General features: G+C 49.3%; 1 protein-coding gene and 1 long non-coding RNA gene across 4 annotated transcripts in view; one reads left to right on the top strand and one right to left on the bottom strand.

Moving 5' to 3' along the window:
- Positions 1 to 27,452, top strand: part of Chst11 (carbohydrate sulfotransferase 11) — a 211,465-nt gene that overhangs the window by 129,781 nt on the left and 54,232 nt on the right. The gene's annotated exons all lie outside the window — the stretch shown is intronic.
- LOC115487465 lies at positions 191 to 26,877 on the bottom strand. Its single transcript, XR_003949026.1, has 3 exons — positions 20,118 to 26,877; positions 4,304 to 5,328; positions 191 to 2,552 (listed from the first exon to the last, which is right to left on the bottom strand). It is a non-coding gene; the product is annotated as an uncharacterized LOC115487465 (long non-coding RNA).

Below are 27,452 nucleotides of genomic sequence, written 5' to 3' on the forward strand. Positions count from 1 at the left end.
CACTGAGCCTCTCCTGTGATGTGAACACTGGCTGACGCTGCCTCATGATTCCATTTGGGGCAATAATTCGTGATGACTTTACTGCCTTCAACGAAGCAATTAAAGGAAGGCACACATTATTCTGTGAATATACGATGAAGTGAAGTTTATCCAATACTGGAAAGAAGAGCTGAGAACAATGCATTCTCCTTATTGTGTTTGACTTTTTTTTTAAAGGTTTCTTTATTTTTGACACCATAAGAGTCTCAGATGCAACTCTAGATGGCCCTGTCTATACATCTGGCCACTCCGTCTATACATCTGGCCACTCCGTCTATACAAAGCATCCTCAGCACCACAGGGATACCTTTCAAGGCTCACACCTCTGCCCTCAAGGGGTTTACCTGCCTAATCCAGGAGTGAGAGATTATGAAGGCATGCCAGCCATTTCCATGTCTTCCCTCATAAACCTGGGAGGGCAGGGCCACTCCTGTCTTGGTGACACAGTCCTTGGAATCCCTGGTGCCACACAGGCACTCAGCAGACATGTAGCAGCTGTCTGTGAGCGATAGCTGCGCCGGAGGTTTTGGGTTAGCTACATGGCTGCTTCTTGAGCACCACGAGTTGTCATGTACAGATGGCCATCGGACTGGATGACAGCTGGGGGAAGAAGAAAAGGACATGGAGCAGTCTGACTGTAATTCTCCAGGACCCAGAGCTCTTTAAGGAGAGCTGAGAGCTGTTCTGGCAACCACAGGTAGCTTACATGGTGCCCTGGGCTGTGTGTTGTCCTCATGTCTGTCTTGGGCTCCTGTGCTCCTTTGCTTTTACAGTTTCCGGGGGGTCAAGAGCCTCTTTCCCACTTGACCATTTACAGACGTCCTGGTGTTGAGTGTATACACCCCATCTTTTCACATAGCTTGGGTCGAATCTGCTTCTTGCCTCTGGGGTTCACAGTTTGTCTTCAACCCAGTATACACCTGGAGACCCTCATGCTCTTGCTGCCACACAAAGTACAGCTCTCCCGAGAGAGGGAGGGATCGCTCATCTCGGGGGCTGCTTGTGTGGCCTGGATCCATCTGTGTTTCCTTCATCCAGTGAAGGATGGGAGGGACAGGACTGGGAGTCCGTCAGGCTTGCAGGCTACAGGTAGACGGCAGCATTCGATGACATCTGCGGGGCCGGGACAGCATGGGGCCAGCAGGATGTGAGGGGTGTGTGTGTGTGTGTGTGTGTGTGTGTGTGTGTGTGTCTGTCTGTCTGTCTGTCTGTCTGTCTGCATCAGCACACAGGCAGAGAGGAAATGTGAACTGAGCTGTGTAAACAGACTAAAAACGCCGGCGTGGATGGCTCAAGGCTCCTGATATGTGACTGATGTCTCTGTAGGGCCTGTCTGTGGCCACACTGGCAAATTTTATGGTTCCCTACTTTCCACTCTCACTAGGGTTCATATCTAGTTCCAGTTTTGTCTAAGAGGGGGAAGGGAAGCCCCTGTGTCGATGTGGCTTGGCAATCTTGGTGATGGCAGCTGATGGGGCACAGGTTCCCTGGGCTTCAGCACCAGCCCTTGCTGACACCAGCTTATCCATGCTTCCCACCAGGTGGCTCCCATGCCTGGCAGGTGAACTCAGGGCCAGCCTCAACTTAGTTTAACAATGCTGTTATAGTTTATGCACGCTGAGGGCTTATTATTTACCAAGAAGTGACACGTGTTTACGATTCTTTGTCATGAAGATCCCATTTCCCAGATGGAGGACCCTAGGGCCTCCAGGAGTAGAGGATATTGGACCCACAGTTTTAAAAAGCCAGCATGACGGTGCAGGTGTGTGACTCTGGCACTGGGGAAATCAAGGTACGAGGATCCGAGGGTGGGAGGTGCGTTCCCTGGCCTTCCAGCCCCTTCTATTGGTGAGCTCCAGCCCAGCGAGACAGTCTCAAAAAGCAAGACAGATAATGCCAAGGAATAGCACTCCAGGTTGTCCTCCAACCTCCACTTCCCCCATTCACACAGACACAATCCTGTACACACACAAACATGTATCCACAAACACATATGCACACACAAGAGAAACATCAGAGACATCATATGTGCAAAGATAAAAGTATTGTCTTTTAAAGCTTTTTGGCTTTGTGTGTGTGTGCTCATGTGCAGATGCAATGTACTCACACCTCTGGGTAGCCATAGGGGGCCTGGCTACAGGCTCTAATGTCTGCAGATGCTCAAGTTCCTTGCATGAAAGAGTACTCTATCTGTGTAACCAACGCACATTCTGTGTGCGTGCGGAAACCAGGTCAGAACACATAGTACAATGTGAACATGACCACAGTGTTAACAGCACCCACTGTTCAGGAAATAAGCAGCAGAAACAATTCAGATGTCCTGGGTACAGATGCAGTTCTAGCACAGGCATTTCCATCTACAAATGGTGGCATCTTCAGATGTCAAATCTGTGATCCAAAGGCTGTGCCTGCTGTACAAGGTGCCACAAAGTGACCCGTGGGTACCACGATGACTTCAGCAGTAGGAGCAGAGTTAGGTCTGCCATCTGCCCAGGCTCAAGTGCTACCGATACCTGGATGGGAAATCTTTATCAGAGCCACTCAGCTCTGGAGGTAAAAATGTCTTGTTGGGGAGTCTGAAGCGTGAGCAGGGTAAGGTCTGTGCAAACTTATAAGTGGGATAACATAGTCAGTGACCTCCTGACCTGGTCATGTGCAAGGACACTACCATGGCACACTTATCCCCATTGCCAATCCTGTGTCATGCTGGTATCAGTCACACACTCCGCCCAGGGAAAGAATCTGCGTCCCAGCCCCTGCAGCCCCTTTTATCGGCTGACACTTGTTTCCAGCTGTCGTCTATGCTCCCTAAAGCCAGAAAGGTGCCGGCAGTCTTCAAAGAGTGATGGCTTTGAGCTTAACAAACCCTGAATGCAGTGGCAGGCACAGATCCAGAAAGCTGTGCACATGGCTTTGCTCCTGGCAGCCACGCTGAGGATGTCTTTTCTAGAAATGTCAGCTGGAGGGTGAGGCAGCTGAAAATATCGGTGTTAGCGTGCTTCCTTGTCTCTCGACTCGGCGGGGGTGGTGGTGGTGGGGAGGTCGGGGTTCTCACAGTTGCACATGCCCTTTGTGGCTTTTAATTCCTTGATACCCAGAGGATGCAAGCTGTGTGTATTTATTCCCCTTGGAGTTTAGGGGTATTGTTTGCAAAATGGGGGCACCTCGGTTGATTCTCCTTATCTTGAGCTGCCAGTTTTGAGGGTATCTGCAGGGAGCTGGGGCAGGATTGGAAATAACTATAAAGACTGTCTAGAAGCTGGTGGGAAACGCATCCTGCAGCCACTACCCAGACAGAGGCCTTCCCCTCAATATCTGTCCATTGAAGTGTCCAGACAGTTCTAAATGCATACTTTAAATGCACATGGACAAAATTACATTTAGGGGCTGGGGATACAGCTCAAAATGTTTGCCTAGCATACATAAAATCTTGGGTTCAATCCTCAGCACTGCATAAACCTGGTTTATCCTCAAGACTGCATAAACTCTGCCCTTGAGAGGGTAGAGGCAAGAGGATCAGGAGTTCAAGGTTAGCCTTAGCTACATTGTGCACTTGAGGCCAGCCTGGACTAGAGATCTTGTCCCCCAAAATAATAAATACATAAATCAGTCTTCTCCTCTACGGCATGGACCAACCTCTAAGTTGAGGTCTTCTTTGTCATTTTTTTAAAAAATGACTCCCATTGGCTCCATTTTTCCCCCGAGGCCAGATTCTGTGGCCAACCTGCAATGTCTGCCCTGTAGCTGACGCTCTTCCTTCAAAGGCAGCAGAGCCTCGCTGCCATCTGCAGCCGGCACACCTGGGCTCCCACAGCTGGATGTCTCTGCCTGGGCATCTTGCCTAGGCTGTATGCTGTCCTTTCAGTAGCCTTGTCCTTTGCATTTTAAAGGCTTCACAGTACACTCTGGAGGAGAGGTTCTAATGCTGGGTTGGGACTGAACCCTGGGCCAGCCATTAGTAACTCACAGTCCTGGCTTTGGCCTCCGAGCCCTCGCAGGTGACTCTGCCTTGCAGTAAGTGACAAGACTGAGCCACCAGGAGGAATGACTGGACCTGGCTCAGCTGTCCCCAGAAGTAGATAGGCCAGTGTCTGAGACGCAGTGGGGAGACAAAGTCTGCAGGAGCTGTTTGCATGACTCTCCACAGGGGCTGGAAGAGGGGGCCTTTACCCTCAGGAGAGCCCAAAGTCTGTCCCACCAAGGCAAATCTTTTTTTTTCTTTTTTCTTTTTTTTTTTTTTTTGTAAATGACCAGTAATACTCACCTTGACCTCCATCTGTGCATTCCAGACTGAACTTGCAGTGATCCTCAAGGTCATGTTGGTTTGCATCCCTCTCATCCCAGTGAGGAAACCCGGGCCTGAGAAGTGACTGCATGTGCCCAACTCAGAGTCAGGGCACTGGGCTGGGCCTGGAGCTCTGGCCTCAGGTTTCATCTGGGAGGAAGCTACTTGTGTTGGAAGCGTGGCCTTGGACTGAGGAAGAAGTAACCACAGAGGGTGTAACACCACGGTCATTCCTGAATTTGCTGTCTGTCCTCCTAAATTCTGGAGGTGCTTCTACACTCTGCTAGGCCTGAGTCTCTATGGCTCCAGCCCTTCCTTCTCCCCTCCTGCTGGCCACACTGTGACTAATCCCTTTTCCCATGGGGTGAGCCAAGATAAGATTAGAGCTTTATTAAAAGGAAATCAAACTAGGAAATGAAAGGATAAACAAACTCCCAAATGAACTGGGGAGAATAAAACAGTCCCCAAAGCAAGCGAGGTCACCCCGGCAAGATCTCCACCCAACTGGGACAAGCTGCTTGCACCCTAGGCCAGGCATCCAGCAGGTGAACTAGCTCCTCTCACCAGCCCCGCCAGTCGCCACGGTCACACTGGCTGGTATGGTACCTTCAGCAGACTGGCTTCTTGGGGGAGCCTGGCTTGTGGTACTAGCATGTGCCTTCCAGCCGTTTGCCCAAGCCAAGGCATCCTGGGACCTTTACCTATTCTCCCATCTGGAGTGCTGCCAACGGCTTATGGCGATGAGTGCAGCTGGCAGTGCGTCTTTACTCCCCATTGCATGGGGCAGGAACTGCAGTCTCAGTCCAGTGACCCTCGTCCCCTTTCCTCTTTACTCCCCACCCCAGTGTGCCTCTGTTCTACCTACCTGTGCTTTCTGCCCCAAGCCATCTTAGCCTTCCAGCTCTTCCTTCCTCCTCCTCCTCCTCCTTCATCCTCTCTTCTCCACTTATCCTAAATGTCACGTGTGCAGGTATGGTGCCCTCTTCCTTAGAGTGCTTCACTTCCTGTAAGGATGACAGAGTAGGTGGTTAAACTGCCTGTCACATAAAGAGGAGGAGCATGGCCGGGCTTCTGCTTGGCCTCTGACAAGGACATCGTATTTCAGCTTGACAAATCGAGTGAGTAGGCTTTTCTTAAGAACCAGGAATGCCAGCCGGGCGTGGTGGCGCACGCCTTTAATCCCAGCACTCAGGAGGCAGAGGCAGGTGGATTTCTGAGTTTGAGGCCAGTCTGGTCTACAGAGTGAGTTCCAGGACAGCCAGGGCTATACAGAGAAACCCTGTCTGGAAAAACCAACCAACCAACCAACCAACAAACAACAACAAAAAAAAAACCAGGAATGCTGTCCTAGGGGCCCCACCCTCAAGCCTCACCTATCCTCATCACTTCCCAAGGGCCTCACCTCTAAGTCTTTTAACACAAGGATTTAGGGATTTGGTTTCCCACATCTGTGCCCTCTGCCCTCCTTGGTCTTTCTTTTATACTCGTGACCTGAGGCTCAGTGAGAGCCAGGTCCCATGTGTCAGACTCAACCCTGAACTCCCAGAAGGCCTGGTGAGTGCGGCAAGCCTTCCTTGTTTAGTCGGCCCCGTGTTTGCTGAGTGCCTTCTCTGTACCAGCTGCTACTCTGCATGAGCAGTGGTAAAGTTTACAGTGAGACCTCTCACCTGTGTTCCTGGATGAGCCATTATCAATAGGGGTGGCGCTCGTGCTGATAAAGCAGAGGCGTTTCTAGCAGTGATGGGGATGGACGGATTACCCCGTGCATGTGAGCTGATTGTCCCTGTCACCAGGAGTGGTGAGTGGATACTAGGTAGAAAAAAACAAATAAAGAGCCATGACTGTGCCACTGCCCAGGAAATCCCTGGAAGGTCCCTTCCCTTCCCCAGTCTCTGGGTCTGTGGGGGAGGAGTTGGGCTGGCAGCAACAGAGAAGAATCCAAGGGCAGCTTGAGAGGTGTGCTTCCTTTTCATGGTAGCCTCGTGGACATCAGCCGGCTCCCCTTGAAAACTAGAGCCAAATATTTTTTCACTTCATATAAAATAAAATTTAAACTTCTCACTTAAAGAATATACTGGTGGGGGGGGTGGGTATGGGGGACCTTTGGGATAGCATTGAAAATGTAAACGAGGAAAATACCTAATTAAAAAAAAAAGAATATACTGGAAAGCTGTGTTTTTTAGTATACTTCTTTTCATACAGTAAAATGATCATTTCTGGGGAAAAAAATAGAAAAGACCTGAAAAGAGAGAGAGAGAGAGAGAGAGAGAGAGAAGCACTTAATTCCTCAGCTCCAAGGCAATTATTGTAAATGTTTAAATTTATCTTATAATGCTCTTTCTTGAGTACACAAAAGTACAAAAAGTTTCAAAAGATTAGATTAGATCATATCTTAGATGTATGTCACTGTACATAATAGATTATGAACATTTTTTTAAGCTTGATAAATATCGTTCCACAATAAGAGTCTTATCTGCTGTGTGCTGTTGATGTTTAGATCTTATCTAGAAACAGAACAAATTATGCCTAAGGGCTAGGGAGGGGCCTTAGTAGTACAGCGTTTGCCTGGCATGCACAAGGTCCTGGCACCATAAGGCCCAACCACTGGCAGCTGGGGAGATGGCTCAGAGGTTAAAGTTCCTGCTGCCGAAGTCTGAGGACCTTAGTTTGGATCACCAGAAGCTCTGGGAGGAGGGGGAGGAGGAGGAGGAGCAGGAAAAGGAGGAGGAAGAAGCGGAGGAGGAGGAGGAGGAGGAGGAGGAGGAAGAGGAGGAGGAGGAGGACTACAACAGCTGGTGTAGTGGTATGGGCCTGTAACCCCAGCACTAAGGAGACAGGGAGCAGCAGGCTCCTAGTCTAGCCTTCCAGTCTAGCTGAAACCAGGAGATTAGTGCGGAACTCTGTTTTATCAGAGGAGGGCTCCTGATGTTAAACTCTGGCCTCCATAGGTGGGGACATGGGTATGTGGTTGGATTGGTGTTAGAACTGGTGGGAATCTGTCTTCTCTGTGGTCTTGTTGTAGTTTCCTTTTTAGTTACTGTCTTAATGATCGTGTGTGTGTGTGTGTGTGTGTGTGTGTGTGTGTGTGTGTGTGTGTGATAAGACACTATGACCAAAGCAATTTATAAAAGAAAGCATTCAATTTGTAGCTCACGATTGCAGATGATTATAGTCTATGACCATCAAGGTAGAGAGCTTGGCAGCAGACAGGCAGGCAGCAGGTGGGCAGGCATGGTGCTGGAGCCGCAGCTAGGAGCTCACAACTCATCCACAAGCGTGAGTCAGATCATGCTAACTGAAAATGGCGTAGGCTTTTGAAACCTCAAAGCTCACCCCTTAGTGACATACAACCTCCAACAAGGCCACGCCTCCTAGTCCTTCCCAAGCTGTGCCACCATCTGGAGACCAAGTATTCACACATGGGAGCCTAAGGGGTGCCATTCGTACTCAAACAGCCATAGTCACAAATGCCATCATTTGGGCAGGATTCTATCTGTGACACAGACCTGCCCTGTCATGGGTGGGAAGAGACCATGCCACAAGGTGATCCCATGAAGACACCAATAAAACCCCACACCCTAACTTCCACAATGGTTGACCTGGCCCGCTTGTTCCCACTATTTTGCTGTTGTAAGGAACACACACTCCCTGATTAAGAATTTCTGGGCCTGCCCATGGCTTTTACTGCACAATTTCCGCATACAGGCTAGGAGCCATATCCTATCTGGGGACATGCCCCACAATGTCTCCTTGTCATCCTTCACACATTTCAGAGATGATCCTGGGAGGGATTGCCAGAGTGAGTTATTGGGTTAGGAGAGCCTGACCAGAAACAGAATTCAGCTTGAGAGACTCACACAGGACCCCCAGAATGAGCAGTGACTCAGAACCCACAAGATATGGAACACTCTAAGACAGCAACCAGGGATAAGCCACTGGAACCCTGAGGCATGAAGACACAGAGTGACAGAGCTGTCTCAATCATAAAGGGGAGGGGATACACTCCAATCCAGTCAGTCTCTCAACTTTTCTTTCTCTTTCTACCCACTTGTGATGGTTTGAATATGCTTGGCCCAGAGAGTGGTACTATTTGGAGGTGTGGCCTTGTTGAAGTAGGCGTGGCCTTGTTGGAGTGGGTGTGGCCTTGTTGGAGTAGGTATGTCACTGTGAGTGTGGGCTTTAAGACCCTCATCCTAGCTACCTGGACCCAGTCTTCTGCTAGCAGCCTTCAGGTGAAGGTGTAGACCTCAGCTCCTCCTGCACCATGACTGCCTGGATGCTAGCAAGCTCCTACCTTGATGATAATGAACTGAACCTCTAAACCTGTAAACCAGCCCCAATTAAATGCTGTCCTTATAAGACTTGCCTTGGTCATGTTGTCTGTTCACAGCAGTGAAATCCTACCTAAGATACCATTCCTTATATTGGCTAAGCTGAGACCAGAATCAGCCCCACACAGCCAGCGTGGAGCTGAGTTTATCCGGCCATGCCATCAGATCCTGGGGGACAAGGCAAGTTAGAAGAGGGCAGAGAGCAAGGACAGAGAATCCTAATGACATCAAACCGTTGGTAGGATACAGGTTGCCCTGTCAGCAGAGGCAGCTGGTCCTCCTCGCTGTCAGTGGGGGATGAGGTGATTATTAACAGTCATTACAACAGTAGTATTAGCTATCATGTGTTAAGTAGTTTCCATGTAGAGGGGGCAGCGTATTACATTACAGGGCATTTTGCACATAGTATATCTAATTTTTATAGTCAATCTGTTACGCACATGTTGTTATGTATCTGTCTCCGGCAAGGCAAAATGAGTTTGTAAGGCTCAGCCTCTTGCCACAGGGCACAGAAGTAGGATTTCTGCTCCAATCTGGATAACTCAACAAAGTGACTGGAACCGAGCTAGAGAAGTGGATGTGCGACTTCCTCCATCGTGAAATCATGGTTGAAGAAGGAGAACCAGAGGAGCAGAGAAAGGAACGAGAAAGAGAGGGAAGAGGAGGTGATCTTTAACCTACCAGCTCATCTGGACAGCTGTCGTGGAGTTAGCGTGTAACATCAGAACAACTCTGAGTGTTGGGGTTCAAAGAAAGTAAGCAGCAGAGAGCAGACCCCGTTCAGGAAGTGCTGGGGACCACTGGAGTCTGTGGAAGCCTTAGAATCATAGTGAATGATACTGCAGAGGCCGAGGCTGATAGAGTGCTTCCCTGGAGGAGCACACTGCCCCCAAACCCTGTCCTGGCAGCCCCTGGCACCCGAGGAGTGCTCCATCATGTATCTACCTCTAGAGCAGTGGTTCTCAGCCTTTCTAAGGCTGTGACCCATACCATAAAGTTATCTCGTTGCTATTTTGTAACTGTAATTTTGCTACTGTTATGAATTGCACTGTAAATATCTGACATGCAGGATAGCTGATATTATCCGGCCTCCTTCACAGGGCCAATTAACCTGACCCCCCCACCACACACACACACACACACACACACACACACACACACACATACACACACAGGTTGTGACCCACAGATTGAGAACTGCTGCTCTAAAAGAAAATGGGGATGGTCGCCAGGATGGAAGAGGGGTAAGGGAGAGCAAGGGGGTTGCCACAGGGGCGCTGCTCTGCTCGTCCTGTCCTCCCTAAGAACAAAGTCATGCGCTCTGTCTTCAGTGCCGAACACAGGGTCAAGTCAGCACAGGAACGTCTCTGGTTCCTTGTGGTCACATCATTTGGGTTCTTCCTGAAAGGAAGGACTGGGCCTGGCATGGACTGGGGAGGTCACATGGCTGGAGTTCAGGAACCAGGGTCAGATCTAAGAATGCCATGGTGCCTCTCAGGCTCAGTGTACGCCACTTTGAGCTAGCCAGACTTCATATGGTCAGGAGAGACTTTTCTCCCCCTCCTTCCTAACCCTGGGTGCCAGGACTAAATTAACCCGTCTGTATTAGTTAGGGTTCTCTTCCATGCTATAAGTGTTGGCCAAATCACTCTCTGATTGAAGCCCATGTCTTGAGAGAGTCTCTAGAAGGGTTACCCAAGCACACTGCTTGGAAAATCAGGTCCAGGGCAAGGGAAGGGTATCAGGAAAAGAGGATAATGATATGTATCCAGGCTACGGGGCAGAGAAGAGGTGGCCAGGTGTCCCCAACAGGGTGATTCCTTGAGAAGTGGAATGTGGTCTGACTCTGAAACTTCAGAAGCATAGAAGAACTTTGACCCAGAGTCCTGCACAGGTGCTATTCAAGATGTGAGGCACAGGAGTCCAATGTCTGAGATTTGCGTCCTGCACTCTGTAACCACAGTCAACTCAGACCATAATTGTCTCACTTTACCAGAGAAATCAAAAACCCAAAGTGCTTCATAATCCTGACCATTTCTGATGTCAGAAGGCAAAAGTTTCACACCTGACCTCCCGTCCAAATTGTAACCTGCTGAAATTATTTTTAAAAGTGGTCTCAGGCTGGGCTGGAGAGGTGGTTCCGAGGTCAAGAGCAACTTGTGTTGCTCTTGCAGAGGACTCAGCCTGGATTTGAAGCACCCACATGAAATCATACATCTAACTCTCAGTAACTTAAGTTCTAGGGGACCCCACACCCCCTTCTGATAGCCATGGACACTGCATACATACCGTGTGTCTGTGTGTGTGTGTGTGTGCGTGTGCGTGTGTGTGTGTGGGGGGGGTACAATACACACATAAAATTAAGTTAAAAAAATTTATGTGGTTTCAGGCTGAACCTCGCGTTCAGATTTGGATTCCAGCCTCTGTGCTGATCTCGTGTGCACACAATCTTTCCAGCAGGTAAAAAGTGCAGAATGAGATTCCAGATCAGGGAATCCCTGACTGAGCACAGAGATATTATACACGGGTATACTTCATTTTCAGACCTGTTTTCTAGTAGCTAGTTTGACCTTCATACATGGACTTTTCTTCAGGCCCCTTAGTGGCCAAGTTCTCAGTTCATCTCCTAGTTGAAAGCTGCCCACCACACTGCGCCATTGGATAGGTTTCTGAGTTCTGCTAAAGCCTTGTTATCATTGATTATTTCCATCAAAAATCCAAACCAAACGAAAAAACTGAAACGATAGATTCACGAAACCTGATTTGGAATTCGGTATTCACTCACATGGAAACGATCTGTGGTTCTCTTCTCAAATTCTCTCTGGCCAGAAATGGGCCAGCCCGGCCTTTGAATCTAGCAGGGAAGGCTTGTGAGAGTGTGCAGCAAACTGTCCCCACTCTGGGCTCTGCTGTTACCATCAATGAAAATGAACCATTGTCTGGGAGCCCTTGTTCAAGAGACTGGTCTAACTCAGGGAGCAGCAGAAACCCTGCACACTCCCTTTCATTGCCGAGGGCTAGCCCTGTCTCTTGGGTCCCTGGCCACTTTTTTGTGCGTGGGAGCGAGTGGAGCAGAAGTGACTGGTTCAGAGCCATTCTGGAAGGTTCTGAAGAGACAGTGTCAGCTTGGTACCATTTCTTATTTATTTATTTATTTATTTATTTATTTATTTATTTATTTATTTTTGGTTTTTCGAGACAGGGTTTCTCTGTGTAGCCCTGGCTATCCTGGAACTCACTTTGTAGACCAGGCTGGCCTCGAACTCAGAAATTAGCCTGCCTCTGCCTCCCAAGTGCTGGGATTAAAGGTGTGCACCACCACCACCTGGTTTCTTTCTTATTTATTTAATTTTTCTTCACTCTAATAATTAAAAAAAAAACAACAACAACCTACAAAATTTGATCTTTCCGTTGCTTCCTGACCCTTTCTGGCCACAACCTAGTCTCAAAAAATAAAAACAAATAACTCCTCCTCTGCCAAAGAAAGAAATACAGATAGCTAAACTGTCCTTGGGCAGGAGCTGGGGATAGCTGTGTGCCTGGCAGGATTACATGAAGGAGGAAAAGGTGTCTAGTCCCAACTGGACACAAGCGCAGCAAGCTAGAACGGGAGCTTGCCTTCAGCTGGAATACTCCTAGGCAGGCAGCTCAGGGTCATGGTGGGTGTCGCATACCTGAGGTCCTGAAGGGGAGGAGGCACGGGCTGTTGTCATTGTCATCTAGAAAACAGCCTGGAGCTATGTATTTACTGTTCACTAGCTCAGCCATGCAGGAAAGTGTCACAGCCATGCCTCCAGGGCGCCATCTGCAAGCCCAGCTGGGAAGGTGACCACAAGGTGTAAGAGAGCAGTGGCTGGCGGTCTGTTCCTCAGCTAAAGAAGGCAGCTTGCTTTTCCACTCCAGTCAGTCTGTTCTGCTCTGTGCCTCGAGAGCATCGGGGCTTTGAGGACGCAGCTCCTTTAATTTATCTTACAATTTCTCTCTCTCTCTCTCTCTCTCTCTCTCTGTGTGTGTGTGTGTGTGTGTGAGAGAGAGAGAGAGAGAGAGAGAGAGAGAGAGAGAGAGAGAGACAGAGAGAGAGAGACAGAGAGACAGAGTGAAACAAGAGAGAGACAAAGAGAGAGACCGAGCTCAAGCACACACCAATCTTTCCTTCTACACTGTGTAAGTCCCAGGACTGGAACTCCAGTTGCCATGCTTGAAGGGCAGACGCCTTTATCCACTAAGCCATTTTTCCAGCCCCCTTCCTATTTTAATTATGGTAGAATACCCATAGCATGAGCTGGGAAATGTAGTTTATAGGTAGAACGTTTGCCTGCATGTGTGAGGCCCTGGTTTCATCTCTACCCCTGGAAAAACAAACGAAGAAACAGAAAAACATAACAGACCAGCCGTGCACCCCACCCACCCACCCACCCGTGTTCATGCGCACTAACAACTTCTCTTGGAACTGGAGTGATTCCTCATCTTCTGGAGTGGAGGCCGCAATCACAAGGGGCGTCCTGATGTCTCCACCATCAGGACTGGGTGAAATGGCCCTGGAGGGGTCAGCCCTGGGCACCAGCCAAGGAGCTGTTCACCCTCCTCTCTCCTCTCCCATATAAGTGTGGCTCGAGGGTCTCTTCTGTCTGGCTCTATCCTGGAATTCCGAGAGGTGATCAGCAAGTAGGGAATAAGTTTGTATATATCCAGGAAGCAGGGATGGCCATGAGAGGGGGCTCTCTTGGGCTGCCAGGAGAGCACTGAGCCTGTTGCTGGTCGGGTGTCTTGGTGGTGATTGACTTGTAGGTTCCCTTCACGTTTCCATGTCCCTGCAGATCTGTATGACCTTGTGTTAGGGCTTAGGCGGGCCTCTCTACTTCTGAGTTTCTTTGCGGTTTCTTTTTATTGTCTCCTGATTGATGGGAGAAATGTCAGGGTGGAGGCCAGCCTCGGCGAGTGCCTGGGGACCTTCAGAGCCCCCAGGTCCCATCTCTGAGGGATCTCTGAGCCCTGAGGCTGGAGATCAGGGTCTCCTACTAGGACAGCAGGCCTTCCCACGCCAGAGCTCACTAGCAAAGTCCATCTGCCCTACCTTGAGACAGAATATACCAGAAAGTCAGTATAGAGGGAGTGTTACAAGAAATGTAGAGTTAAAACAAAAAAGATAGGAAATACAATAATTTTGAACCAAATGAGCACATCAGGATGCACACACGGTGATACACCATTGGCATCATGTACAAAATGCACGAGCGTAACTGAGTTCCAAGAACGTAAGATTAAACACACACATAACATTTTAGGTAGGTTTTCGATTTTATATTGGACACATTCTCGGGTATCGTGGGGCACATGTGGCTGCGTATGGCCCCTGAGCTGCAGGTCACACACTTCCATCCTGTATGTCATGGGTGGCTGTGCTCTCCTATGAAGCCACGGCAAGCTCATTGTGATACAATAGAGAGCACTTCGTCCCTCAGCCCCGGTGTCTGTAAATTCACAGGTGTCCCCGCTCTCGTTGGAAGCGTGGAATTAAAGATGTGCTTCTGCTGCATTTTAAAATGGCAGTCACTGACTTATTTTGCTGGCTTTGGTTTTTTGGGTTTTTTTTTTTTTTGTTGTTGTTGTTGTTGTTTTTTACTTTTCCCCACGGGTTCTAAGGTGTGTGTTGCTTAACCAGTCAGTCACCATGCCTGAATTCCAGGCAGCCGGAAGGAGGAGCAGAGGAGCGGAGGATGGTGCCCTGGCTTGGAAATCAGAACTCCCCGGGCAATCCCCAGGGGCTCTCTACTTATAGTTTGCTGGAAAGAGTGTGCCCTCGGCACCAGCTGGGAAGATTAGGAAATCGGTGTCTGTTCCCAATCAAAGTTTTTATCCTGAGTGAGGAACAGAAGCAACGCTGGACTCAAGTTTGTCTAATCGTAGGATGCAGGTTCCTCAATTGGTTCCTCTGATCCAGGCCTCAACCCAGAGTTCTGGTCAAGGGGCCCCAGTAATGCTATGCAGCTCCGTCTCTATCAGATGGCCCTGGAGGCATCTCTTGGGTGCAGGGCGCTCTCTCTCTCTCTCTCTCTCTCTCTCTCTCTCACACACACACACACACACACACACACAGGCTTTTGCTGATTATTCTGAGATACTGGTAGCTGTGCCATCCATATCCTGAGGTATTCAGATATTGCCCCAGCCAGGGGGATAAAGAGCTGCACATACCTTAAGCCATAGCTGCAGGGTCTTGGAGCCGGGTCTTGGAGACTGTGGCTCAGTGGAGAAGACAAGGCCTTGTTTCATGTTGCTTTCAGTCTTTCTGTTCAGGGTCCATTTCTTGACCTCTTTTAGGTCTCTCAAGTACAGAGGTATCTTAGCTCAGGTCCGTGCTTTCTAATACACACTGCAGAGTCCCACCGTTTGTCATACAGTTCTGTCAAAGGACACCTTCTGGGAAAGACCCTCTGACAGATGCTGCTTCATGGAGCACATCATTTCTGATCTGTGAAGAACATGCGTCACCGAGCACCTGCGTCACTTAAAGCCACAGAGTATCTGACGGTGTCGCCTAGGTCACCTCTAGGCTCCAGGCTGTGGGCACTAATTCACGATTTCCAGTTTGTTTCTAATTTCCTAACAGTTTCCACAGTCAGGTGGGTGTCCTGGTCCATGCTTGTATTTGCGGAACTCAAGAGGCTGAGGCAGGAGAATTACGAGTTTGATTTTCAGCTAGGCTTTGTAGCAAGACCTGGTACTCAATAACCAAGCCAAAACAAAACAAATGAAAGAAACTGTACTGTCGAGAGCAAAATCTGGCAGAGTTCTTTCCCTGGTCTACAAAGCATCTTTAATTCTCTTTGGTCTTTCTCTCATTCAAGAGGGAAATAGAGAGAATAAATGTTTCAAGCCCTTCCGCCTCTGGGAGCACGTGACCACATGAGTTGTCAGTGATCTGCGGCTGTCCTTACCACAGCAGTGTGTCTGAGACTCCCTCTTGGGTCTAAAGCTGCCACACGCTCTTTATATCCTGTGACACTTAATTCATTCATTAATCATGGTTAGGCATCAACAACAGGGGTAAGACAGAACAATTAAAGCGTGATTGCACTTGGAGGCCATTATTAAATCAAGCAGAGGTTACATGGACATAGGCACAGTGCAGAAACAGCTCAACAGCTGACCCTGTGACTACCACAGCTGCGGAGCTACCACCAGGCAGGTGGGAACCTCTAGGATTCATTGAAGGGGTGATTTGCCACCCAAGCAGAATGGCCCTAGATCTCATCACTCTGCTCAGAACTTCGTCAATTTGGAACCTTTCCATTCTTTCTAGAACTTTCCATTTCAGGCTGAGGTTAATGGGGAACAGACAGTCAGTCAGCATGGGGCTTGCTCTATTTAGCTGATTCTTCTGGGTGACAGGCATGATTGACTGGAAATTGAAAAGCCACCAGGAGAAGAGAGAGGGGTCTTCAGGACCTGCCTTTCAGGTAAACGGTTTTCTGGAACAAAGAGTTAGTCTGGGAGAAATAGCCCCTTGTTTCTTCTACCACAGATAAGAAAGAAAAACAAAAAACAAAAACCTCAGGGATTCTGTGGCGGGCAGGTTACCTCCCACGTCCTCTCTGTGAGCGTCACATAAGTAACACACATTGCATTGCGCAGCTAGGAAAATTAGCAGTCATTGTCTCAAAATTGCCTGAGTTGAAAGGCGTTTTTCTTCCTCTAAATTTCCAGGTACTCGTGTGTTTGAATAAACAGGTCCTTGAGCAGCGGGTCACTGAGCAGCACCGCCGCCTTCATCCCAGGTCTCCAGGTCTCCAATGGCCACAAATGCCTCTGTGGGTCCAGGGGCTCCGGAGTGTCGGGACAGACCTGGCTCAATGAGTGACTGCTTGTCTGCCTTGGCCCAGCCCACAGCATGGTGTCCAAGAGAGGCAGTCCTGGAATAAAGGCAGGCTTTCTTTCCCTTTAAGCTCACAGAGGGGCTCTCTGAAGGTAGCAGGGGAACAGAGTGCTCACTGTTCAGGGACCAGCCCACCTCTCCGAGTACTTTTCCATGGCGACAGTCCAGTGGCGTGTGTTCTGGCCTTGGAGCAGGTTTTATGAGCCCTGTGAAGGGGCACTGGTGAGTCCCTGCCTGAGTCTCTGCCACAGAGTCTCAGAATCTCCCAGGGGAGATGAACAAGGGTTCATCTGCCCAGGTTGGTCGGCCAGCGGCCGTGGAACAAAGAGCCACAGACAGTGCTGGAACACCAGACCCTTTCTGAGTCTGGAAATTTAAGCTGAAGACGCAGGTAGAGTCTGTCCGCTCTGAGGGCCGTGAGGGAAGGTGGGACTTGGGGCCTGCCTCCCTGGCTGGTTCATATCCATGTTACCATCCTCCTCCTCAGCCTTCTCTATACACATTTCTCTTCCTTACAGGATGCCAGTCTTACAGCATTAGGGCCATCCTAAGAGCACAGCTTTAATATACGCTCTTCTGGAAAAGTTCTGTCCCCGGAGAGTCTCATTCAGAGACTGTACCTCACAGGCCATGTTTGTCAGGAAATGGAGCACAGCCCTGGGACCTGGGTGAACACCTCAGAGTCCCCCTAGCCCCCATATCCAGGTCTCACTTACACCGTGGTAGTGAGAGCTGCTCCCTATGGGTGCCAAGCAAGTACCAGGCATTTAAGCTAATTCACTCCGGCAGGTCACACAGTGGAGCTGAGGCACAGAGAAGTAAGTAACCTGCGTGAGGTCACACAGCCGGGAAGTAGTGGAGCCGGGATCTGAACCCAGTTGAGCTGGCTGCCTGAGGGGACTTTATGAACCACTTCCTTTGTTTGTAATAGACTTAATATCCACCATGGGTCCTTTCACAGCTCACAGAGGACCCCAGCCACCTTGTCCTTGGAACTCTACTATAAAAAGGGGACATTAGAGGAGTGGGAAGGAAGGGTCCTGACTGGCTTTGAATTCAAGAACTGGGAGCATGCAGCAGATAAGGGCCCAGGATCTGAGCCCCATATCATCTGTAGGCCATCATTGACCAGCTGTGTGATTTTGAGAATACAATGTGCCTTTCTTCATCCTGAATGGGGGTCTAGGTGTCTTAGGATTGTTTGCCAAGGATGTCAAAAAGGCTGATCATAGCAGCCAATCACCATGAGAGTGACATCATCATAGAGCCAATCACTGTGTTATGTGGGTGTGACATCATCATAGCAGCCAATCACTGTGTTACTGTGAAAGTGATGTCATCATAGCAGCCAATCACTGTTACTGTGGGTGTGCCATCATTTCCCCTGGGAGCATTAATACTGTCCCCTCATCCTCTGCCCTCACAATCTGTGACACCAAGGGGTGGCCTCCAGCTCCTCTGAGTAACCTATGAGCAGCTCCTATGCGTTGGGAACTAGTGTCAGGACTGAGTGCAAATAAAGAAAGTGGATGGTCTCATTAGCATTTTATATTGACTAGCTATTGGGAAAGATTTGTTATTAAAGAACGGCCCTCTTTCCAAATGTGGCCATCAGGAGTTTAAAGTCCCATGCATGGTCACATTCTGCTCCCCTGGGACTAGATGAACTAGATGAGAACCCGGGGGTTGGAGGAGTCACTTCTCTTGGTCACTGCCTTGTCCCAGTCTTAAGGGAAACCTCATTCCTGTAACACCCTTGTTCTCACCCTTCCTAACGCTGCAGCCCTTTAACATGGCTCCTCATGCTGTGGTGTCCCCCATCCATGTTACCTTCATTGCTACTTCATAACTCGCTACTGTTATAAATCATAGTGTAAAGACTTGTATCTTTCCCGTAGTCTTAAGCAATTCCTGTGAAAAGGTCATTTGACCCTCATGTGCAGTCACTACCCACAGGTTGAGAACCTCTGCTGTAGAAGATGCCAGAAAACAGCTGGTAAGGCAGTTTTTGATGATAACAGCTGATCTGTCCCTAGACCCAGGAGGTCCAATAGGCAGCAAGCTAGGACCAAATGCTGTTTGGCCCCAGAACTTAAAGGGTCAGCAGCCTGGGCCCCTAGTTCCCTGGGTATTGGTGGCATTCAATCCCCTCCCTGTGGACTGGAGGACATGGACTGAATCGGTGCATTTTATAACCTACCAACAACTCTTTTAATGGGTAGAGGTAACCTGGCTCTTCTGCCCCGGAGGAAACATGGCTCCAGAAGTTTCTTCTGTTGCCAGTGTGTTAGAGACACCAGATTTGGACAGAGAACATGGAAGCTCATTTTCTAGGACTAGGGAGCTGATGAAGGAGGGCCATACTCAGTAAGAGAGGAAGTCTGGGAAGACATTTCCACTACTCAAGCCCTGTTGGGCTTGGCTCCACCTGCACACCTGGTAAAGACAGAGACTTATTTTATCCTTCTGCTCCATCCCTCCCACATGCCTTCAAGCCAGAAGGAAAGCCGCCCTTGCTCCTGAAGGGTGTCCGACATTCCTCTTTGACTTGAGGTCTCACAGAAGTGGAGTCTAGCTCCACCTGCAACCTTGACCTATCCCAAAGGTTAGAATCTGCTGGTAAAACAGACCAGGTGAGGAACTCCAGCCCAAGGATTCAGAAGAGGGGTGGGAGAGATGGCCCTCAGGTCTAATCCCTTCCATGTGGACTGTCTGTGACATTTCCACTGTTGGAAGGGCTCAGCACTCCGGAGAAATTAGCCCAGAGAGTGTACATCCAATGTATACGTCACTATCTCCTGCTCAAATCCAGGCTTCCTTGTTCACTTCCCTGTGGAACAGTATGCCAGAACTGGATGTATCAATTATCCCCAGTCCCCCATATCCCAACACAGCCCCACCTGATCATGACAACTTCCCCCGAGCCTCAGTTTCCTCATCTGTAGGCTGGAAGGCTGATGTGTCTATCTGCCAGATCCCTCCTCCTCAGCGGCCAGAGCTTTGTCTCTCCACCCCAGATCCCTGCCTGGTTCCCTACAGCATGAGCTCCCTGAACTGGATGTGGGAGATGAGAGCACCAGGCTCTGCAGCAAGTTGATTCTTATCTCAGCTGAACGGGAACACCGGGACTGTGGATCAGTCCCTGTTGGAGGTGACTATCTGTACTTTCTGGCTTTCTCAGAAACCACCTGTTCTTTCAGGATTAGAGCATGGAACCTTGGCAGCGGAAGATGTTACTTTTAATTAAACATCCTGTGTCTCCTCACTGAGGATGAATCAGCTCCATATGGGAGGGGGGAAGGAGAGCAGGAGGCATCTTCATAGAAATGCAAGCTCAGACTGATTAGCTAAGGTCAGGGATCCACATCACTATGGGCAGCCAGCACACAACAGTACCTCTGTGTGCATTCATGCCCTGGCCTTGGTATCGTGCCGGCAATAGGTCACAGAGCAAAGAAATAAACTCGGTTCCAAGATCAGCGTTGGTACTGTCTCTCATGTCATGTATCCTCACGAAATCCTTTTAACATCTTTACGCCCTCAATTTCTTATCTTAAAAGTTGGACACGGTCACAATTATACTTACTTCCTAGGGCGATAGTGTGGCTTGAATAACTCAGCGGGAGAGCTTTTATGCCACAAAACCCCGGTCACCACAGGCAGATTCCCCTCTTTGTGATTTGTGAACAACAGTTCGTATCTTTCCAGGTTTGATTTTCGTGGGTATTGGTGAGTTCCCGGCTATGGTTTAAATTTAGTTTTCCCCCTTGATGGTCCAGTTTCTAAGGAGTTATTCTGATTTCACAGTACATAATTGATGACATTTGCTCTCTGGGGTCAAAGGCAGGGGAGTCTCCCCATCTTTCCTGCTCCATGGCTGAGTGTTGAAACGGTTTCCAGCCTGCCTGGGCTCCAGGTGGGTGCTCATGAGTTCTTGTGAGAAGTAAGAAATAAAAAAATCTTTGGAAACTGCGGATCCAGGATGCTGACTTAGCTCGGGGGTGGGGGTGGGGGTGGGGGAGGGGGTGGGGGAGGTCTGCTGTTGTGCTTCAGATGTAATGCGAAGGGAGGTTTCTGCTGCTTGAGCTTTTAATTGGTTTACTGATATTTTTTATGGCTTCTTATTTTAATGTTTACAGTCCCAGATGGCGACATTTACAGACTCCCAAGAAGGGACTGAGAAATGATTTAGCTGAAGTAGCAAAATCGGAGGCATTGTACGGAGTCAGGATTGTGCCACGGCGCCCACGAGGGGCCACTGGCTTATTTAATGTGATTTAAGTTGTACGGCTGTTCCTCTCCACAGCCGGGGAAACAGATGCCCACTGTTTGCTCTGCAATCAGGGGCTGCCCCAGGGCTTGGCAAGGGCCTAGCAAAACTTGGGGTCAACCTGGGCTGGATTGGGGCAGGAGAAGGCATCTGTCTGAGAGAGTCAGCTGTCGTCTGTGTATATACGTGGCTGGGAAGAGATTAACCAAGCATGTGTTTGTAAGACTGTCTCTGTCTGTAGCCTAGGCCAACTTCAAACTGGTCATCCCTCTGCCTCGGCATCTGCACATCAACCCACAGACTGAGACTCACCTCACTTTGGACAGAACCCCTCTGACATTGCTCCTAGTTCATAATTCCCGTTGGATCTGTGATTTAGCTGTGGGTGATTCTGATCGGATTCTTTTGTGCTATCATCTGCCACTTGATCCGGGTCAGGGGAGGTTCTGAGATCTCATCCTTCCCAGGGTGTAGAATAAGAATGTTCAAAGCCTCGTGTAAGTGATTGTGTTCCGGCTGCCCATCTCGATCTCCTTTAATACTAAGTGTCAGTGTGGTTGGTGTATAGTCCTGGTGCCTTGGTGAAGGGGATGAACCTATGAAATAAAAGTCCTGATGTGTTCCCTTCAAAATATTTTCTACCAGGTGCCCACGTACAGGACTCACAGGAGGGGTGGGGGGAATGGCTACACTTTTGCTAATCTGACACAGAATCTTCTCAAACTAGGAAAAAAGAAAATGTTTTCTTAGTAGGAAAGAGATACTTGAAGACTCGGAATGTGGCTCAATAGAGCACTTGCCTAGTGTGCACAGGGAGCTTCAGAGTACAGAGAGAGGGTTGGGGGCTGTGCTCAGAGCAGAGCACTTCCCTAGGATGCACAGTGTCCCCGGTCCTGCCCCAGCACCACACTAATCAAATATTTAAAATATAGGTATCTGTTACACAAAATATCAAAAACACACACATCAGATAATGGGCAATCCCCAGCAGACTTGTCATCATGAACAGTTTTAGTGAGTCCCCTTCCGGGCTGGATTTTTCCAATTACCCACTTTGAAGAGTTGGGCCCACATCTTACTTGGTAGCATCACTGCAGTGCTCTGCATGGTACTCTGTGGCTTTGCTTGAGTGTGAAGCCATATGGTCAATCCTGGTGAAAAAGATCAGCCCCAGCAGGGTGGAGAAACTCCTTGCAGTGAGCATCTCTGCCAGGTTCTTCTCAACAACATTTCAACAGTGCTCACTAACAAGGCCTGCACCCTTTCTTAGCCCATTTGAGGAACTCTTCTTTTTAAGAATTCAAGAGGGAAGGAGGGAGAGAGGGATGAAGGGGGAGGGGGAGGGGTGTTTCATGCAGGCCACAACACACATCCAGTGGCCTGAAAGACAAGCTTTGGGAGTTGGTTCTCTTCTTTCGTGCTTCTGGGATCTAACTGTGGACCATAGGCTTGCACACCAAAAGTTTTACCTACCTAGCCACCTTACTGGCCCAGGAATAATTTTTAAGAAATTGCTAATAGCCACTGTGTTCTTTTTCTGCCCTTAGCTTTCATCCTTTCAATCAGCTTGCCTTCTGCCCATCTACCCACTCTTGTATCAGTCCTCCACCCATATGTCCATTCAGCCATTCACCTGCCTGCCTGTGTCTCTCTGTCAGTCTACCCACCTGTCTTTCCATTCATCCACCTGCCTTCCTGCTTGTCTGTCTGTCAGCATATCCATCCATCCATCCATCCATCCATCCATCCATCCATCCATCTATTTATCCATCCACCTACCTGCCTATCTGTCAGTCTGTCCACCTGTCTGTCTGTCCATCCATTTATCCACCTGGCTGCCTGTCTCTCTGTCTTTCAGTCTCTCCACCCATCTGTCTTTCCATCCACCTGCCTACCTGTCTCTCTGTCACTCTATCCACCTACTTGGCCTCTTTATCCACCCACCCACTAAGCCAGCCATGTAGTTAGCCATCTACCCATCTATCTAACCACCTATCTATCTATCCATCCACTCATCCAGGTACCCAGCCATCTGTCCCCTCAGCTCCCCATCCATGTACCCACCCACACACACACCCATCCACCCACTCGCCCGCCCATCACTTTGCTGGACAGCTGTGCCAGGCTGGCCCTTGCGTGTATGCTAAAGATGTAGTAATGTGTACTGTAAGCCCTTGCCTCCCAGGGTTCCCAGCATCTAGCCAGCACTGTCAACTCCTCTGGATGTGCTGTTACTCTGTCTTATCTCTCACTGATCTCCCCAGCTCTTGAGTCAGGAGACGACTCTTCCTCCCTTCCTGTGGAGGCGCCTCAAGAGTTGGGGCTTAATACCACCTCCTGGCTATGGATCGGTAAATACCAACTTCCCTGTGGCCTGGTGCACAGTGAGTCCCAGGAGGTGAAATGAATGCTTGCGCAGAGGGAGAAGTGCTGCAGCTTTTTCTAAGTCATTTTTTACACCACTATGATGGTGACAGTGACGACATGTTATTTAAGTTGTTACTGTGTGTGTAGCCTTCTCAGGTCTGGGAGAGACAGCAAGGCCTTTCTGTGAAGACTCAGCTGCAGCTCCTGCCCTTACGGTCTTGGAGGACCACAGCTTAAAACGAAAAGGGAAGATTTCAGGTTTTGCAGCAAAATATGTGGCCAAGCGATGGAGAAAGTCCCTCAGGCCACCAGCGCAAAGCTTCAGGCAGTCATGCAGATGTGAGTGGCCTGTCCCCCCATGTGTGGGCCTGCCGCGCTTTTTTTTTCCCCCCAGGGAAATGGATTGCTTTCTTTTTATGGTGCCATTCCTGGTTCCTAATGCTGTCACAGGTTTATAAAGAAACAGACTCCACCAAACAGGACTTAGTGACATCCTAAAATTTATGAAGTTGCAAAAAAAGGGGGGGGGGATTCATGGAAACATTTTTGTGTCACCAGCTTAGGCTCATTTATGACATTTATGGAACTGTGAGTGCTTTCTTTAAAATATCAAAATCACATTGAACAGCATCACTCGGGCAGATGCGGAAGGTTAATTATAATAATTAGTGAAGCCATTGCCTATGCTCTTTAGAGACAGCAGCTCCCTGCTTCGCACAGACGACTAGTACCTTCTGCCGGGCCCGTAGCAAAGCTGAGTTCTTACCCCACACGCTCCCTGACCTTCGCACATTCTGTCCTGGAATGACAGAGATCAATGGAAACAAACTTGCAGTTAGCCACATGGTGGGTTCAAGACTGGGTAAGCTGGGATAAGACCCTGTCTCAAAAATACTTATTTTTAATCACGGAGTGAATTTTGTTTTCCAAAATGTAGTACCGGTTGAAAGCCCTGACTGGAGGAGGCCTGTCTCTCTGTCACTCTGGTTATCAGCCATGTAGCCCTGGCAGAGTTAGTGCCACACTCTGGGCTTCTTTCTGTGTCTGTAAAAGACAGACATAAAAGTACGTGTCTCGGGGCTTGGGGAAGTAGAACTTTAAGAGGAGCAAGGAGGAAGATGGACAGGAAAGAAGAAACCCCACCTTCAAATGAAAGTGTCACGGGCTTGAGAATTTCTCTTTCCTGCATGGAGGGGTCGGGGGTGCAGACATTGCAAGGGGAGATCCTGGGGTCACATTGCCCTGGGGAGCTGCAGCTGTATTGATGAATGGCCAAGGACCTATTTCTCCTTCTGGAGTTTTTCTCTGGTGACAGAGCAAATACTCATATGCTGTGAGGTCCCTCACAATTAGAGCACAGAGAGAGGCTGGGTTAGTATTCGCACTGCTGCTGATCACAGCTTCGGTTGGATTAGCACCCTAACACTGTGACAAATACAGATTCCCCTTGCGGAAAACTGCACGAGCCGTTTCCTTCCAGCCTGCCCCTCATAGTCCTGGTTTGAAGGGGATAAGAAGAGGGACTTTCTTGCACGTCTGTCCCCCCTGCAGGTGTGAGGACCATTCTCAGCTATATAGTAAATTCAAGGCCTGCATGCCTGAGGTATATGAAACACTGTGTTCAAAAAAAAAGAAAGAAAGAAAGAAAGAAAGAAAGAAAGAAAGAAAGAAAGAAAGAAAACAAGAAGAGAACTTTGTTTTCCAAAATATAGTTGAGTTAACTATAAGTTACTAAGTTCATCATACCTCAGCCCTTGCCTTGAGTCGTGCACGCAAAGGTGAGATTTTATTAAGTGAAGGCTATGTAATTCCCACACATGGGTTTTTCTTGGGACGATGTGTTTGGAGTCATCTGTACTCTAGGGAGTTCTGGGAACTCTAGTGTTCAGGGAAGAATCTAATGAGATGAATTGACGTGGGCGTCCCACCCTGCGGCTACTCTCTACATGCTGGAAATATGATGGTCAGCCCTCGGGGGCATGCAAGTGATGGCACAGGTCATCCTTTGTAAAGTGTGGGTCCCACAGGGCTCTGCTTCAGAATCTACACTGGACCCCAGCCAGGCTATGCTGTGTAAAGCCCCAGAGGTGAAGCCAGTCAGAACTGTGATTCAACAAGGTGGAATCCATAGAGTCCTCGGGTAGCAGCGTGGCCACCACAGGCTTCTTCGTAAAAGCTGGAGTCTGGAGAGTTTGGTTAGAAGTCCAACATCTCTCAGGTTACTCAGGAAGAAGGTAAAGTTTCTTAGCACCTGATGAAAGGCAAATGGGAAGTTAGGACCCATGGTGTGTACGTCCCTGAACAGTAACACCCAGGAAGCTACAGCTCTCTGCTGTCCCCAGTCTTTCTGCAGCTACAGGGAGTAGATGGTGTCACCGGCCAGATTCCCTGATCAGAGGATTTGTGTGGCTGCCCCAAGACCTCAGGGTTCAAATGCACTTCCCTGACACAGTGCTGAAACACTGGCCCTTGGGCTGTTAGCTCAGTCAGGGAAATACCTGGGGTACCTGGCCAAAGGGACCACATTGAAGGAGTGAGCCAATTCCTCACCAGTGGAGGCTTCTCTTCCCCGAGGCTACAGATCACTTGTCTGATGCAGAAGAGGTATCAAGGTGACAATTGCCTGTCATTCTGTCCTTTGTTATCTCCTGGGGTGTTCATCTAATGATAGAAGCAGCCATGGCCTATAGGTCATGGATGGAAGAGGGAGAGCCCCACAGCTATGCTTTGGAGAAAGTTGTTTCCCAGAGGTCACAGCCCCAGAGAACTGCTCTTCTCTGGTGTCACTGTCCCATAAGAATAAAGAACAGCCTCTAGTGTCAAACTGTGTTCCTAAATCAAGATGTCCTAGAGCAGCCATGCCAGCCCTGTCATTTCCCTGTCCCCATTTCTATAGAAAGGAGCATGGCCCCAGGAAAGGAGGAAGGCCCCAGCCCAGATTCTCCTTGGCCACAGCCTCTCTTCCTTAAGCGCATGCCCCACAATCAGCCGCTGTGTCCCCTGGCCAGCCAGCTGGGCCAGTGTCCCGGCGCAGCCCCGGTGCCTCCCCTGCCTGCCGGCTCCACACTTGTGAATGTTCCATTCTAACAGGTCACAATCAGGAGCCTGTTCCCGCTCTGGGAAAAAAAGAGCAGCCCACAGGCTTTTAAACTCGCTGGCTAATTTGAGGTATTTATCACTATTTGGAGAGCTGTGCTTGTTTTGAGCCTTCCCCCAACCCCTCACCCCACCCCCAGCTTTCCGAAACATCGAGTGAAGGTTGTGTCTCTAGAAAGGAAGCTTGTGGCTCCTTCCGCTGCCTCGGGCTGGCTTCATAGGGCGGACCTAATACAGTAGCTTTGTCTGTGCGTTCTTCATTCCAACTGTTCAGATCATGAATGAGGTGCGCGCATACATACACACACACATACACACACACAAACCCTCTCAGTCCAGGCTTCACTGTGTACACACAGTCCTGCTGGCTGTGTCCCAGGGTGGGATTCCTGACATTCAACAGCACAATATGCTCATCCAACCTGGGTTTTGGATTCAGAGTGACCCCTGGCCCAGCCAGCCCTGACAGCTTGCTGTGTGACCTTACACATAGTTCTTCAAGTCTAGGAACTCACTGTGCGACCCAAGGCCCAGTTCTCTGGTGTGGGAAAAGCTAATCATCTCTAGAGATTAGACTGCTTAGAATCTGGTCCCTGCCACGTCCTCCTGCCCCGTACTCAGCTGTCCTATTGACTTCCTGTAGGTTGGCACCTCAAAAGCTTGAGCAAACCCAGGAGTAATGCCAGTACCTGGTGCACAGAAAACGATCAACTCACCAAATATTAGCTCAGAAAAAGGTTCCTGATAGATCTGTATTTCCTTTCCCTGTTCTGGGCATTTTTAAAAATAAAGTCTGACCTGACCCAACAGCTGGCCAGCAGTGGAGGCTTGCCAACATGGATAGGAGGCTCACTGCCCATCCTGCTGAAGGCCTCACTGGCCCCATCAAGACAGGGAAGACCAGGTCCAGTCAAGCCAGGCCAGGTATGCTCGGGACAGAAGAGTCCTTTGACCACTGCTTCTCTGCCTCCTTGGGATGTCAAAGGGGCTGCAGGAGCACCAGCCCTCAAAACCAAGACCCTTCCTCCTGTCCCTCTGGAGCCTACAGCGTCTGCCTGAGGTCTTTTCATTTACGGTTTGCCATCGGCTACTCCCATCCCTGTCTCTAAGCCCTCACATCTCTCCCGGCTTTTATTTTCTGCTTTCATTTCCCCATATGGGGGTTACCCATAAAACCAAACCGGTTTC

This window comes from Mus musculus, chromosome 10 (genome assembly GCF_000001635.26).
Source record: "Mus musculus strain C57BL/6J chromosome 10, GRCm38.p6 C57BL/6J".
Taxonomy (NCBI): Eukaryota; Metazoa; Chordata; class Mammalia; order Rodentia; family Muridae; genus Mus; species Mus musculus.